Below are 12564 nucleotides of genomic sequence, written 5' to 3'. Positions count from 1 at the left end.
CACCAGAGTGAAGAGAGTGCAGCTGAGGAGAGGAGGGAAACTGTCTTGAGCTCATTAAGCTTAAAACATCTGTCCCAGATGCGTGGACAGAGGAGGCGGATATGTACACATGCCTCTGGTCTGCTCAGAGTTCTAAGCCCACACGAATTAATGCCATTTAAAAAATACACGCACCCCGCCTCAAACTAAAAGCCGTGATAGGACAGAAGTCTGAAACAGGACGGATGAAATGCAAAGACAGCGACATATTAGATCTGATTTATGAAAATGTATAATTAATGATTGAATGTTTTTGTCCGCGCGCACATCAGCGTGGTTAAAATGCTGCACGTTTACAACACAGTGATAAAGTAGCACAGTGCTGATCGCAGTAATAGAAACAACAGAACATACCAGTTCTTGCTTCAGTCGTCAGACACGCGTCCATGTTCCTGCTCTCTGGTTTGGAGAGCTGCTGCTGCTCTTCCATTTCCCCCGTTAAAGACCAGATTTTCAGACGGAGCGCGTCGCCAGTCGCCACTCGAGCATGACTGTGAAGCTTCGTCCTGGGCAGAAAAATGCAAACAGCGCTCTCGTGGAGAGAAAAAGACACTGATTTGTAATTGGAGATGCGCAGATGCGGAGGAATGTGCGCGCGCGGTCGTAATGACGCGAATCTCTTAATTAAAAAACAAACTCCCGATGACGAAGATGTGTTTACTCCAAAAATGATAATGAGCTCCTTCTACAGGCTGCATCAAGACACTCAGCCCGTGTGTGTGTGTGTGTGTCTCCCTCCGCCGCTGCTCGACTACTGTCAGCCTGCTGTGTGTGTGTGTGTGTGTGTGTGTGTGTGTGTTCCTCTCAGCTATTTTCTCATTCAAGACGAGCGCTTACGTTGCCCGTCCAATTTCCCTCCAATGAGCGAGCCTCAGGACAGGACAGACTGAATCTCATTCAAACTGGATAAAACGGGGATGCATCATTTATCATGTGAGCACGTGCAGCAGCTCGCTCTGATTTCACAGAGATATAAAGTCTGTAACATCTGGAAACATTTGAATCAAGGCTGAAAGATCACATAGTCTGGGCTGTTAAAGAGGTATGGAGAATTACAGTGAGTGTCTCTGCTCTCTGAGTTTCTGCAGCAGCACATTAGACTGAAGGAGGAAGTTTAAGGAGGATGTGTCTAAAAAGAAACCATATGTGTCATGAAACGAGCCATAGGGACAGTTTCCTGTCCTTCACTGAGGTCAGAGAGGAAACACCTGAGCCTCGGGCTTTTGTTGTGTGTGACCTGGATATAATACTTTGTCAGTGAGGGGAAGTGTTGCATATACAAGGCAGCCAATCAGGAAGCTGTTTACCCCCCCCCCCAAAGAATATAGACCTGACATTTCTGAAAGGTTGCACATGCAGTTTATAAAACAGTCACTGCATCTCCTACAATCTGAACATGTCAGGGAAACTAGATGCGGTCTGGAAATGATGTGGTCTGATGCAGTGTTTACAGGACAATGTGATCCTTTCTCCTCTGTGTCTGTACAATCTTATGGATCCATGAAACAGCCACAGGGGTGCAAACTGGGCTGGGTGTTGAACTTCAATACAAACTTGGTACAAACCAAAATATGTTCACATCACAGATTATCAAAGACGTTTTATTCTTATTTACTTTTTGCCAGTTTTCTTCAGGCAGAGGTTTTGAACGTCGACTCAGACAAACATCTGAGACCTTCAACTGTGTTTGGTAAATGTTTTGTAGAAAATCATGTCAACATTAATGTAGAATAAATTCTAAATATACCCAGGTTCACTGCAGATATATATGCACAGGTTCCATTCAGCATGTTGCACCTCATACACGATAAATCCAAATCCCATCTGTTTGTTTCTTTCAGTTCACTCAGCTCCTCTCTGCCTGTCCATGAACACCTGAAGCAGACAGTCAGGTGACGTCGTGTCCTCTGACCTGCTTCTGTCATCTGGAGGTTTTAACATCAGGCCTGATGTCGGTGATGTTTCCCAGATGGACGGATGGATGCTTGGGGAGAAAGAGAGGGAAGTAGATCCATCCCCGATTCCAAAAGCAATGAAATGGGGCAAATGAATAAATCATCTGAGTGTAGCTTAACTTCTGAGAGACGGAGGAAGAGCTTTAACCGACTTGTGTGTTTTTAGTCTTTTATCTTTTATAAATATTCAGTTAGAATATGATCATAGTTTTCCGCTGTGTTCATACAGCAGATTTAAATAACTAAGAGTTATTTAGTGGGTGTCGAGATCAGCTCATGATCCTTCCTGAGATGCTGTAAACTAATAATTAGACAGAGAGTTATCAGAAATGTGCAGAGTCATGTGTAGTCATGCTTGCCAAATGCAATCATGATACTGAACTAATTAACTAACTTCTACAGGAACACAGATGGCAGTTTCATAATCCTAACTTTTTTTTCATGCGCAGTTTATATTTGGTTGCTTTGGTTATTTCTTTGCACTTGATAGAGCAGTAATACTTCATGTAGAGCAGCAGCCAACAAATATTTTTTATCATCAGTAAAGTAATGAAGAAATAGCCCTCACAGTCTAATGTGATGTCCTCAGAAGAGATATATTCAGTTTACACTCATACAGAATGAAGTCAATCCTCATATTTAAAGATGTTGAATATTGAATGTTTAGATATTCTCACTTGATAAATGAGTTAAACTATTAATCAAGTATAAAAATGACTGTTTTCTGATATATCATAAAGTCTGTCATAAAGTCCCTCTCAGTCAGCTTCCTCCCATGTGTTCTGTGTTCCTACATGAACACACTGTTTCAAAGTTATAACAGCTGTGGTTGTTTCACACGAGACATTCCTCTCCGTCTCCGCTCCTCTCTCTGGATTTGAAGTGGGCGTGTTTCTGCTGCAGAAAGGTGGTATCATTAGCTGCCATGCACCAATCAGGATTTAGCAACATTTGAATCGGACAACAGGTGTGGAGTTGTTACCTGTTGTTGTCATTCAAGTCCAATACAACCACACCCAGATTAACAGATTAGCAGAGTTTTTTGGGTTTCAGACTGAATTGATAAAACCTGTTGTGTGCTGAATGTCGTCATTAATATTTACTGTTACACAGGAAGACTTCAGATCTGCGTGGACAGAATCACAGATTGTAAATCTACCCTAAATGTTTACAGGCACAAGTGTGTGTCAGAGAAGTTGAAGTTTGAGAGTGAGCGTGCTGCACTCGGCAAGCTGCTTCGTGATTTGGAACAATTTTGTCCCGAACGTGACCCCGAGCTGCAGCTGCTTTTTGTGCATGTGTCCGCTTCCTCCCAGCTGTCAGCGGGGAACACACACTGGATAAGGGAATGTCTCCTCAGATCACTCAGCGCTGAAGCACAGGCAGCACATGCAGCAGCATTAACTGTACATCACTGCAGACAGAAAGTATTATAATCCTTTCACTGACTCACTGACTGTTATGACTTGTTTGGTTATCCTCAAGTTTTTGTGTTCAGGCCAGAAATGACTCAAATCACCAAGCAAAGACAAAGCATAATTGTCCCTGCAATGAAACCACTCTGTGTGGTGTTATGACTTGTGCTGTATTTTTTTTTTTTTTATCACAGATGTCATTAAAAAGTAAAGCAACTGAGTGATGTGTAAAATTAAAGGTAAAACTTCAGTTACACACACTGTGATATTTAGATTTTGTGGTTTAGTTTTGCTTTTATCAGTCACTTGTCAGCCTTTGTTCTCAAATGTATTTTTTCATTAATATATTAATATATTTCACTGCTTCACTGATATTACACTGTAGGTGATGTTTCATACAGTTTTCTTCTTCTTTACATACAGTCTATGGTGACTTAAGTTCATTAAACCTGTCATCCGTTCACACGTCTTTATTTATTTAAGCCTTAAACTGTCTCAGTGTGATGAATCCTCATCGTGTAGAAGATCACGGATGGAGCTGGTCGCAGTGATGAAGCGCGACCTGCAGTACCTCCACCTGAAGTTCCCGGGGATGCTGATCCTATCCTCCTCCGTCGCCCACAGGCGTCAGCGGGCTATTACATATTACATGTGGCTTATGTCCAGTTTGTCAGAAAACAGTCACGAATAAAAGAGTCTCAGCTTCAGAGTTTGTGCACTGACGATGCATCTGGCGCATGGCTGTTCTCCTGATCTTATAATACATCTCAGGCTTCTCCCCGTCTCTACGGCGGATGCATTTTAAGACCAATCAGAGGCGGTTGCTAGACCGGCCAATCAGCATTTTTCTGCCAATGTTAGCTGACGTATGTCGTCATTGGTGGCGACGTGTCTCCTCATTGGCCATGATCTACTGGGAGGAGCATAGAGAGGCGGGGAAACAGGTCGGAAAGCAGATTTAAACCAAGCGCGAGCCGTTGCATCTGTTTGTCAGTACTGTGAGGAAACGTCGTTATCGAAGAGGTCTGGATGCTAACACAAACACCGGAGCTGCTGTGTCGTCGTTATCGAAGAGGTCTGGATGCTAACACGAACACCGGAGCTGCTGTGTTGTCTTTATCGAAGAGGTCTGGATGCTAACACGAACACCGGAGCTGCTTTTAGTGTCGAACACGAGTGAGACCGGACGCTGAACACACCGACGGCGCGAAGGTAAGGCTAACAGTTAGCAGCTAGCGTTAGCAACAACATTATCAGCTAGCGTTAGCACCAACATTATCAGACAGCGTTAGCATTAGCATTAACCTTGTAACATTTACTTCCATTTTCAGTCGTTTATATCGCGTGGGTAAGAGTGTGTTTGTGTTTCTGTGACTGAGGCGTCCCTGACATGAGTTGTGGAGGGTGGTAACTGTTTACTTTGTGTGATTATCATGTTGTGATCATTTTGCGACTCAGTTTTTTGCCTCTGTTGTTTTGTGTGTTTTTGTAGCTTCATGGTAGTAATCTGTCCATAGCCATCCACTGATCCCCTGTTGTGTTTATTTTTGATTAGAAATTTGTTTGTGGTGACTCAGATTTGTGTTAAATACAAACTTGAAAACTAGATTTTAACTCTGTGAGAGTAGGTCATGAGTGTATGAGCTGAGATTACTGTCAGAAATTCTGATAAAAACTATTTTAAAAATAGTTTTTCCCTCTGAAACCAGTAAAGTCATATTGTAGTGACATGATTAATTTATTCCCCTCAAAACTCAGTGTGTTTGTCAAAGTTTTAGTCTTTAGTTTTCAGTGTTGTATTTTTTAAACACTGTTCAGGTTTTGCAGGTTAACTAGTCTTTATTAATGAGGTTATAAGTGTTGCACTTTGCAAATTAATCGTGTCTATACATTGTCAGAAAATTATATTAGTTATAATAAATTTTAAAAACTCAAAGAACGTCAGTTAATTTTCTGCATGTAGACTGAAGTAGAATTACATTTACTTAAGTTTTTATTATGCAGTTCACAGTAATTCCTCCAATAATTAGTTGACAGACAATTGATATGGAAATTATAAATATATAATGTTATTGATTCATAAAGCTGTGAAGCTTTTTCTTGTCATATGTGACAGTAAACAGCCCATTTTCTGAAACACTCCCCTAACGTTGACCAACAACAACACAGTGTTCTGGTTCGGCTGCTGTGGTTAAACTGTTGATGGGAAATAAGTAGTAGTGTATTGATCATTTTCCTTTGTATATTTTGCTTTTTATTCCCTCCAGGTGTCACCACTTTGTCCACGTTCACAGAGAGTCTTCGTACAATGAAGAAGTTCTTTGAGACCAGGACAGAGGCCTCCAGGTAATTCACAAACACTTTACATTGATTATCCAACACAGAGCACTGACATTAAATTATATATCTTCAGTAGTTGATCCTCAGTCTGAATAGTTTGATTTGTTACAAAAAGACTTCACCCATTATTATAGTGTATTTACATAGTTCATTAATGTACAGTTCCATGAAAATGGAGAATTTAAACATCAGCTCTCTGTCTCTCTCTCTCTCTCTCTCTCTCCGTTTCTCCCTCTGTCTCGTTCTCTCTCTTTCTGTCTCTCCCTCTCTTTCTATCGCCCCCCTGTCTTTCTCATTAGTGCAGTAAATCATAAAATTGTGCTTATTCAGTTCAGTGTCAGAGTAGGGCTGGGCGATATGGGCAAAAATCATATCACAATATGATTCATTAATGTACAGTTCCATGAAAAAAAAAAAAATCATATCACAATATGATTTTTCATATCAATATCAATATATGTCACGATATAAATCATATCGCCGTTTCTGTCGAACTTAGAGGTTCCTTTTTACTCCTGAGTGAGATGTGAAAATACTATAAGGTCAATTTTGGGGCTGCCCCCTAAATGTGGAAGACCCTGATTCAACTCACTGAGTGTCAATGGATAAGTTGTTTTTTTTAGTGACTTTTTTTAAAGCGGCCTCACAGTTCACACAAAGAGCACAGCAGTAGTGTAAAGTTTACAACCATATCTTGTCTTAAAATGACGAAACCAGAAAATACCTGTTTGGGCTGAGAGGGAGAGAGAGAGAAAGATAAGATAAAGGGAGCAAGTACTAGGTGACGTCAGATTTGTATTTGTATTTTGTATTTTCTACTGGGACAAACTCCACAGAGTTTTTATCAGCTGTGTCTGTCTCTACCGGCTCTCTGTACCTGTTAGTCCTCTATCATTTGGGGCTGGTCCATTGGAGTGTTTTTGTTAACGCTGTCGCTTGAGTTTTCATTAACGTTTTTTGTCATCATGTTCTCTTTTATGTCGCTCCTACTGCTGACATACTGCTGTGCACGGCTGCAGTACCCAAAACATTAGCACATGTGCTAGTCTTGTGTTAGTCTGTGCTGCGTGTGTCAACCTAACATGACGTGTCTCTAACTGTTCCATCCTCATGATTGGTTCAGCGCTGCGCTATCCTCATTATCATTGGCTTTTTATATTGTCTGTCAGAACAGAGGTGCAATGAGTTTTATCGACGTTGTTATCAATCATGCCTTAAATGTCTGTCCAGGAAAGGTTCTATCGTAATATATATATAATTTTATCGCCCAGCCCTACTTTGTAGAAACAAATCTTTCCATCCACTGATGTGAATATCAGGAGCTGGTGGAGTAAGTTCTCCAGAGCAGCTTCTTCTAGTTCTGATTAGTCCAGAACCAGTTAGTCCACTCTCTGGTTTCTTTGTAGATTTAGTATCTTTTACTTCTCTGTCTTTTGACATTTTGAAGTTTAATACCCAGAAAGTCTCTGTGTTTTTATTTTGATGTGTTAAAATTCACATCTTTACATTAATGTTTGTTGTGTTTTTTTCTACAGGATTCAAACTTTAACCATTAAGTCACAAAGAGAAGAGACAGATGTGAAGACATTTCCAGAAGGTCAGTGTTATTTTATTCTTTTCAGTCTGACTGTCATTATCTCGGCTGCAGTTTGACACTGTAAAAACCTTGTCTTTAACAAATAGCAACAAAGTGAAGTTGCTGTAACTTATTTAATTAGTATTATTGTTTTTCAATAATGTAGCTGCAAAAAATAAGTCTAAAAATATAGGTAACTATATATATATATATATATATATATATATATATATATATATATATATATATATATTTAGTGAGAGAGAGAGAGAAAACATGCAACCTTAGGTATAAAACTTCTAATAAAAAAATATAAAATAAATAAAATAAAAAAATATATAAAACCTTAAAAAATAGATTATCAAAACGTTTAGAAATAGGTCTTTAAAAGTTCAAAAGTTTAGGAAGATGTGTTCAATGATTTTATTTCAGACAGCATTTAACAAATCACAGCAAAGATAATGACAGACATTTGACCACAAGGAAACACTTGTTAGAGCTGGTTAGGGTTAATGTAGTTATTAGCACAATTTCTAAAGATGAACATGTCTACTAAGCATTTTTATAATCATTTAACTGCTCCTGATACAATTATTAATTTGCTGTATCATAAGCAGTTGGATGTTCTCATACATGTTTAATAAAGACATATTAGTCTTTAGAAAATGTGCCCATGACTGCATTACAGATGGTAGAAAAAAGTATTTTCATTTGAACAATAGCAAACCAGCACTGTTTACAGGCAGTTAGATGGTAGAGGTCTTTTAACTAATTAACAGCTTCATAACACTTTTGTTTTCTTTCATCCACTTCAGGTCCTCAGCTGCTCTCATCTTCTCCTCCTGCAGAAGACCATGTTAATCACAGAAACTGATCAGTAATTCTATTTTTTCTTTCCTAAACTGCCCCTATTCATTATTGTTACCTATTTACCACGAGTTAAACTAAACTTTTTACAACTCTGTCAGTATCACATATTTGTGTGTTTATCTAATTATTACAGTTACAGTAATGTCTAGAAATAGTTCTGAAACTCCTGTAAATGGATTTGTAATTATGTCATAGTTAAGAGATAAACATCGACACATAGATTTTATAATATCCTGTGATATTTTTTAATGACAGAATACACAGACATTTTTCACAATATACGATGGCCTTCTTAAATTTTTTTTATGACATACTTTTCTCTGATGTTTTTTTCCCACATTTTTTGACAGCTTACTATACAATGACAATTTTTGACCGTTTTTGACGCCTTATTATACTATGACATTTTTACACTTTCATCCTTTTTAGCAACTTGTAGCCAGAAGTTAGGGTTAGGGTAATGTTAGCCAGAGGTTAGGGTTATACTATGACATTTTTATGCTTTACTATACTATGATATTTGTTCTTAATTTTTGATTTTTTTGTCTTGATTGTACTATGACAGTTTTTGACATGTTTTAAAATTCCTTACTATGACATTACTGTGACATTTTTGGATTGTTTTTGATGCATTACTATACTGACATTTTTTGGTGGTTTTTGACGCCTTATTAAAATATGACATGTTTAGTCTGTTGTTGACACTTTGCTATACTTTGACATGCGGCTTAAGACAAAGGAACTATCTTTAAGAAGCCATCTTACTTTGGTTCTCCACAGACCCACAAGTGTTCACTCACATCTCTACACAGTGTGCGTTAGGTAAGATTTTTTGTAATTTTGTTTTGGTATTTTGTTATTTCAAACTGTGCAATATCAGCACTTAAATCCAATCTATTACTGTACACACAGTCCTGTTTATACTGCTCATATTGTGTTAATACTTTTTATACATTATTTTATATATTGTTTTGTTTATATCATGCCCTTTTCTATCTTTGCTACTATTTCCCTGCTGATAAAGAATTATATTGCTCTTACTCAAATAAATTATTCTGAACATTGAATATTTTGCTTGTCTGTTTATTATTATATGAAAGTGAATAATTTTGGCCAAGGGCCACTTTTAGCTGGAGGTAAGGGTTGAGGTTATGGCTTTTTGGTTTACAGGTTACAGTAACAAAAACCCTAACCCTAACTTCTGGCCAACAGTGGCTAAAAGCCATAACCCTAACCCTAATCTCTGGCTACAAGTGGTTAAAGAAACTGTAACCCTAACCCTAACCCTAACCTATAAGTGACAAAAAAAGCTACAAAAGTTTATTGATTCTGTTTTAGACAATATATAACAAACCACAGCAAAGATAATGATAGATGTTTTACCACTTGGAAATATTGTGTGTTTTGTTCTCACCTCACAGTTAATGCAATAATGAACACATACAGAGATATGCTTATTTAAGTCTTAAACATCTCTAAACATCTTTAAAAAGTTTTAACTACTTTTGATGTCCTCCTCAGGTGATGTGGTCTTCTCCTCCTGCAGAGAAAGAACATGTTAATCACAGAAACTGTCAAGACCAAGTCAATTGGGTTAGGGTTAGGGTTAGGGTTACAACACTAGGGTTGGGGTTAGGGTTAGGGTTGTAACTCTAACCCTAACCCCAACCCTAGTATTACTATACTATGACATTTTTTGACATTTTTTGACTTTTTTTGACGCCTTACTATAACTATGTCATTTTTTGACTTTTTTTGACCATTTTTGACGCCTTAAATGTCAAAAAACGTCCAAAAATGTCAAAAAATGTCATTTTTTGACATTTTTGGACGCTTTACTATACTATGACATTTTTTGACATTTTTGACGCCTTACTATACTATGACATTTTTTGACATTTTTGGACGCTTTACTTATACTATGTCATTTTTTGACCGTTTTTGACGCCTTACTATACTATGTCATTTTTTGACGCCTTACTATACTATGACATTTTTTGACGCCTTACTATACTATGACATTTTTTGACTTTTTTTGATGTCATACTATACTATGACATTTTTTGGTGATTTTTGATGCCTTATTATACTATGACATTTTTTGGTGATTTTTGATGCCTTATTATAGTATGACATTTTTTGACCATTTTTGACCCCATACTATACTATGACATTTTTTGGTGATTTTTGATGCCATACTATACTATGACATTTTTTGACATTTTTGGACGCCTTACTATACTATGACATTTTTTGAAATTTTTGACATTTTTTGACGCCTTACTATACTATGACATTTTTTGACCATTTTTGACGCCTTACTATACTATGACATTTTTTGAAATTTTTGACATTTTTTGACGCCTTACTATACTATGACATTTTTTGACCATTTTTGACGCCTTACTACTATGACATTTTTTGACATTTTTGGACGCCTTACTATACCATTTTTTGACGACCATTTTTTGACGCCTTACTATACTATGTCATTTTTGACATTTTTGGACGCTTACTATACTATGACATTTTTTGACCATTTTTGACGCTTACTATACTATGACATTTTTGACATTTTTGGACGCCTTACTATACTATGACATTTTTTGACTTTTTTGATGCCTTACTATACTATGACATTTTTTGACCATTTTTGGACGCTATACTATGTCATTTTTTTTGCCTTACTTACTATGTGACGTGACATTTTTTGACGCCTTACTATAGTATGTCATTTTTTTGACATTTTTTTACTATAGTATGTTTTTTGACATTTTTGACGCCTTTATGACATTTTTTGACATTTTTGATTTATACTATGACATTTTTTGACATTTTTGACGCCTTACTATACTATGACATTTTTTGACATTTTGACGCCTTACTATACATTTTTTGACATTTTTTGACGCCTTACTATACTATGACATTTTTTGACCATTTTTGACGCCTTACTATACTATGACATTTTTTGACATTTTTGGACGCCTTACTATAGTATGTCATTTTTTATTTTTTGACGACATTTTTTGACGCCTTACTATACTATGTCATTTTTTGACATTTTTGGACGCCTTACTATACTATGTCATTTTTTGACATTTTTGCCTTACTATACTATGTCATTTTTGGACGCCTTACTATACTATGACATTTTTTGACTTTTTTGATGCCTTACTATACTATGTCATTTTTGACATTTTTGATGCTTACTATACTATGACATTTTTGGTGATTTTTGACCCCATACTATACTATGACATTTTTTGACCATTTTTGACCCCATACTATACTATGACATTTTTTGCATTTTTTGAATACTTACTATGAAGACCATTTTGACCATACTATACTATGACATTTTTTGGTGATTTTTGATGCCTTATTATACTATGACATGTGATTTTTGACTATTTTTTTTGACCATTTTTGACCCCATACTATACTATGACATTTTTTGGTGATTTTTGACCCCATACTAAACTATGACATTTTTTGACATTTTTGGACGCCTTACTATACTATGTCATTTTTTGACGCCTTACTATACTATGACATTTTTTGACATTTTTGACCATTTTTGACGCCTTACTATACTATGACATTTTTTGACATTTTTGGACGCCTTACTATACTATGTCATTTTTTGACGCCTTACTATACTATGACATTTTTTGACATTTTTTGACGCCTTACTATACTATGTCATTTTTTGACATTTTGGACGCCTTACTATACTATGACATTTTTTGACCATTTTTGACGCCTTACTATGACATTTTTTGACATTTTTGGACACCTTACTATACTATGTCATTTCTTTGACGCCTTACTATACTATGACATTTTTTGACTTTTTGACGCCTTACTATACTATGACATTTTTTGACCATTTTTGACGCCTACTATATAGCTATGATGTCACTGCTTTGGTGATTTTTGACCCATATACTATGACTTTTTTGGTGATTTTGACGCCATACTATACTATGACATTTTTTGGTGATTTTTGACCCCATACTATACTATGACATTTTTTGGTGATTTTTGACGCCTTACTATACTATGACATTTTTTTTTTTTGACCCCTTACTATACATGACATTTTTTTTGACCATTTTTGACCCCTTACTATACTATGACATTTTTTGGTGATTTTTTTACTATACTATGACATTTTTGACATTTTTGATACTATACTATGACATTTTTTGACCATTTTTGGACATTTTTGACTATGACATTTTTTGACCATTTTTGTGCCTTACTATACTATGACATTTTTGACCATTTTTTGATACTATACTATGACATTTTTTGTGATTTTTGATGCCATACTATACTATGACATTTTTTGGTGATTTTTGAT

General features: G+C 36.4%; 1 long non-coding RNA gene across 1 annotated transcript; it reads left to right on the top strand.

Moving 5' to 3' along the window:
- Positions 1–2160: 2160 nt before the first annotated feature.
- Positions 2161–9262, top strand: LOC108891397 (uncharacterized). The gene is made up of 4 exons (XR_001962305.2): positions 2161–4621; positions 5677–5755; positions 7285–7346; positions 8141–9262. It is a non-coding gene; the product is annotated as an uncharacterized LOC108891397 (long non-coding RNA).
- The last annotated feature ends 3302 nt before the right edge of the window (positions 9263–12564 follow it).

Source organism: Lates calcarifer, unplaced genomic scaffold, assembly GCF_001640805.2.
Source record: "Lates calcarifer isolate ASB-BC8 unplaced genomic scaffold, TLL_Latcal_v3 _unitig_1945_quiver_2655, whole genome shotgun sequence".
NCBI lineage: Eukaryota > Metazoa > Chordata > Actinopteri > Centropomidae > Lates > Lates calcarifer.
The sequence above is the reverse complement of the archived record's forward strand: the minus strand, read 5'-3'. Positions and strand labels throughout refer to the sequence as shown.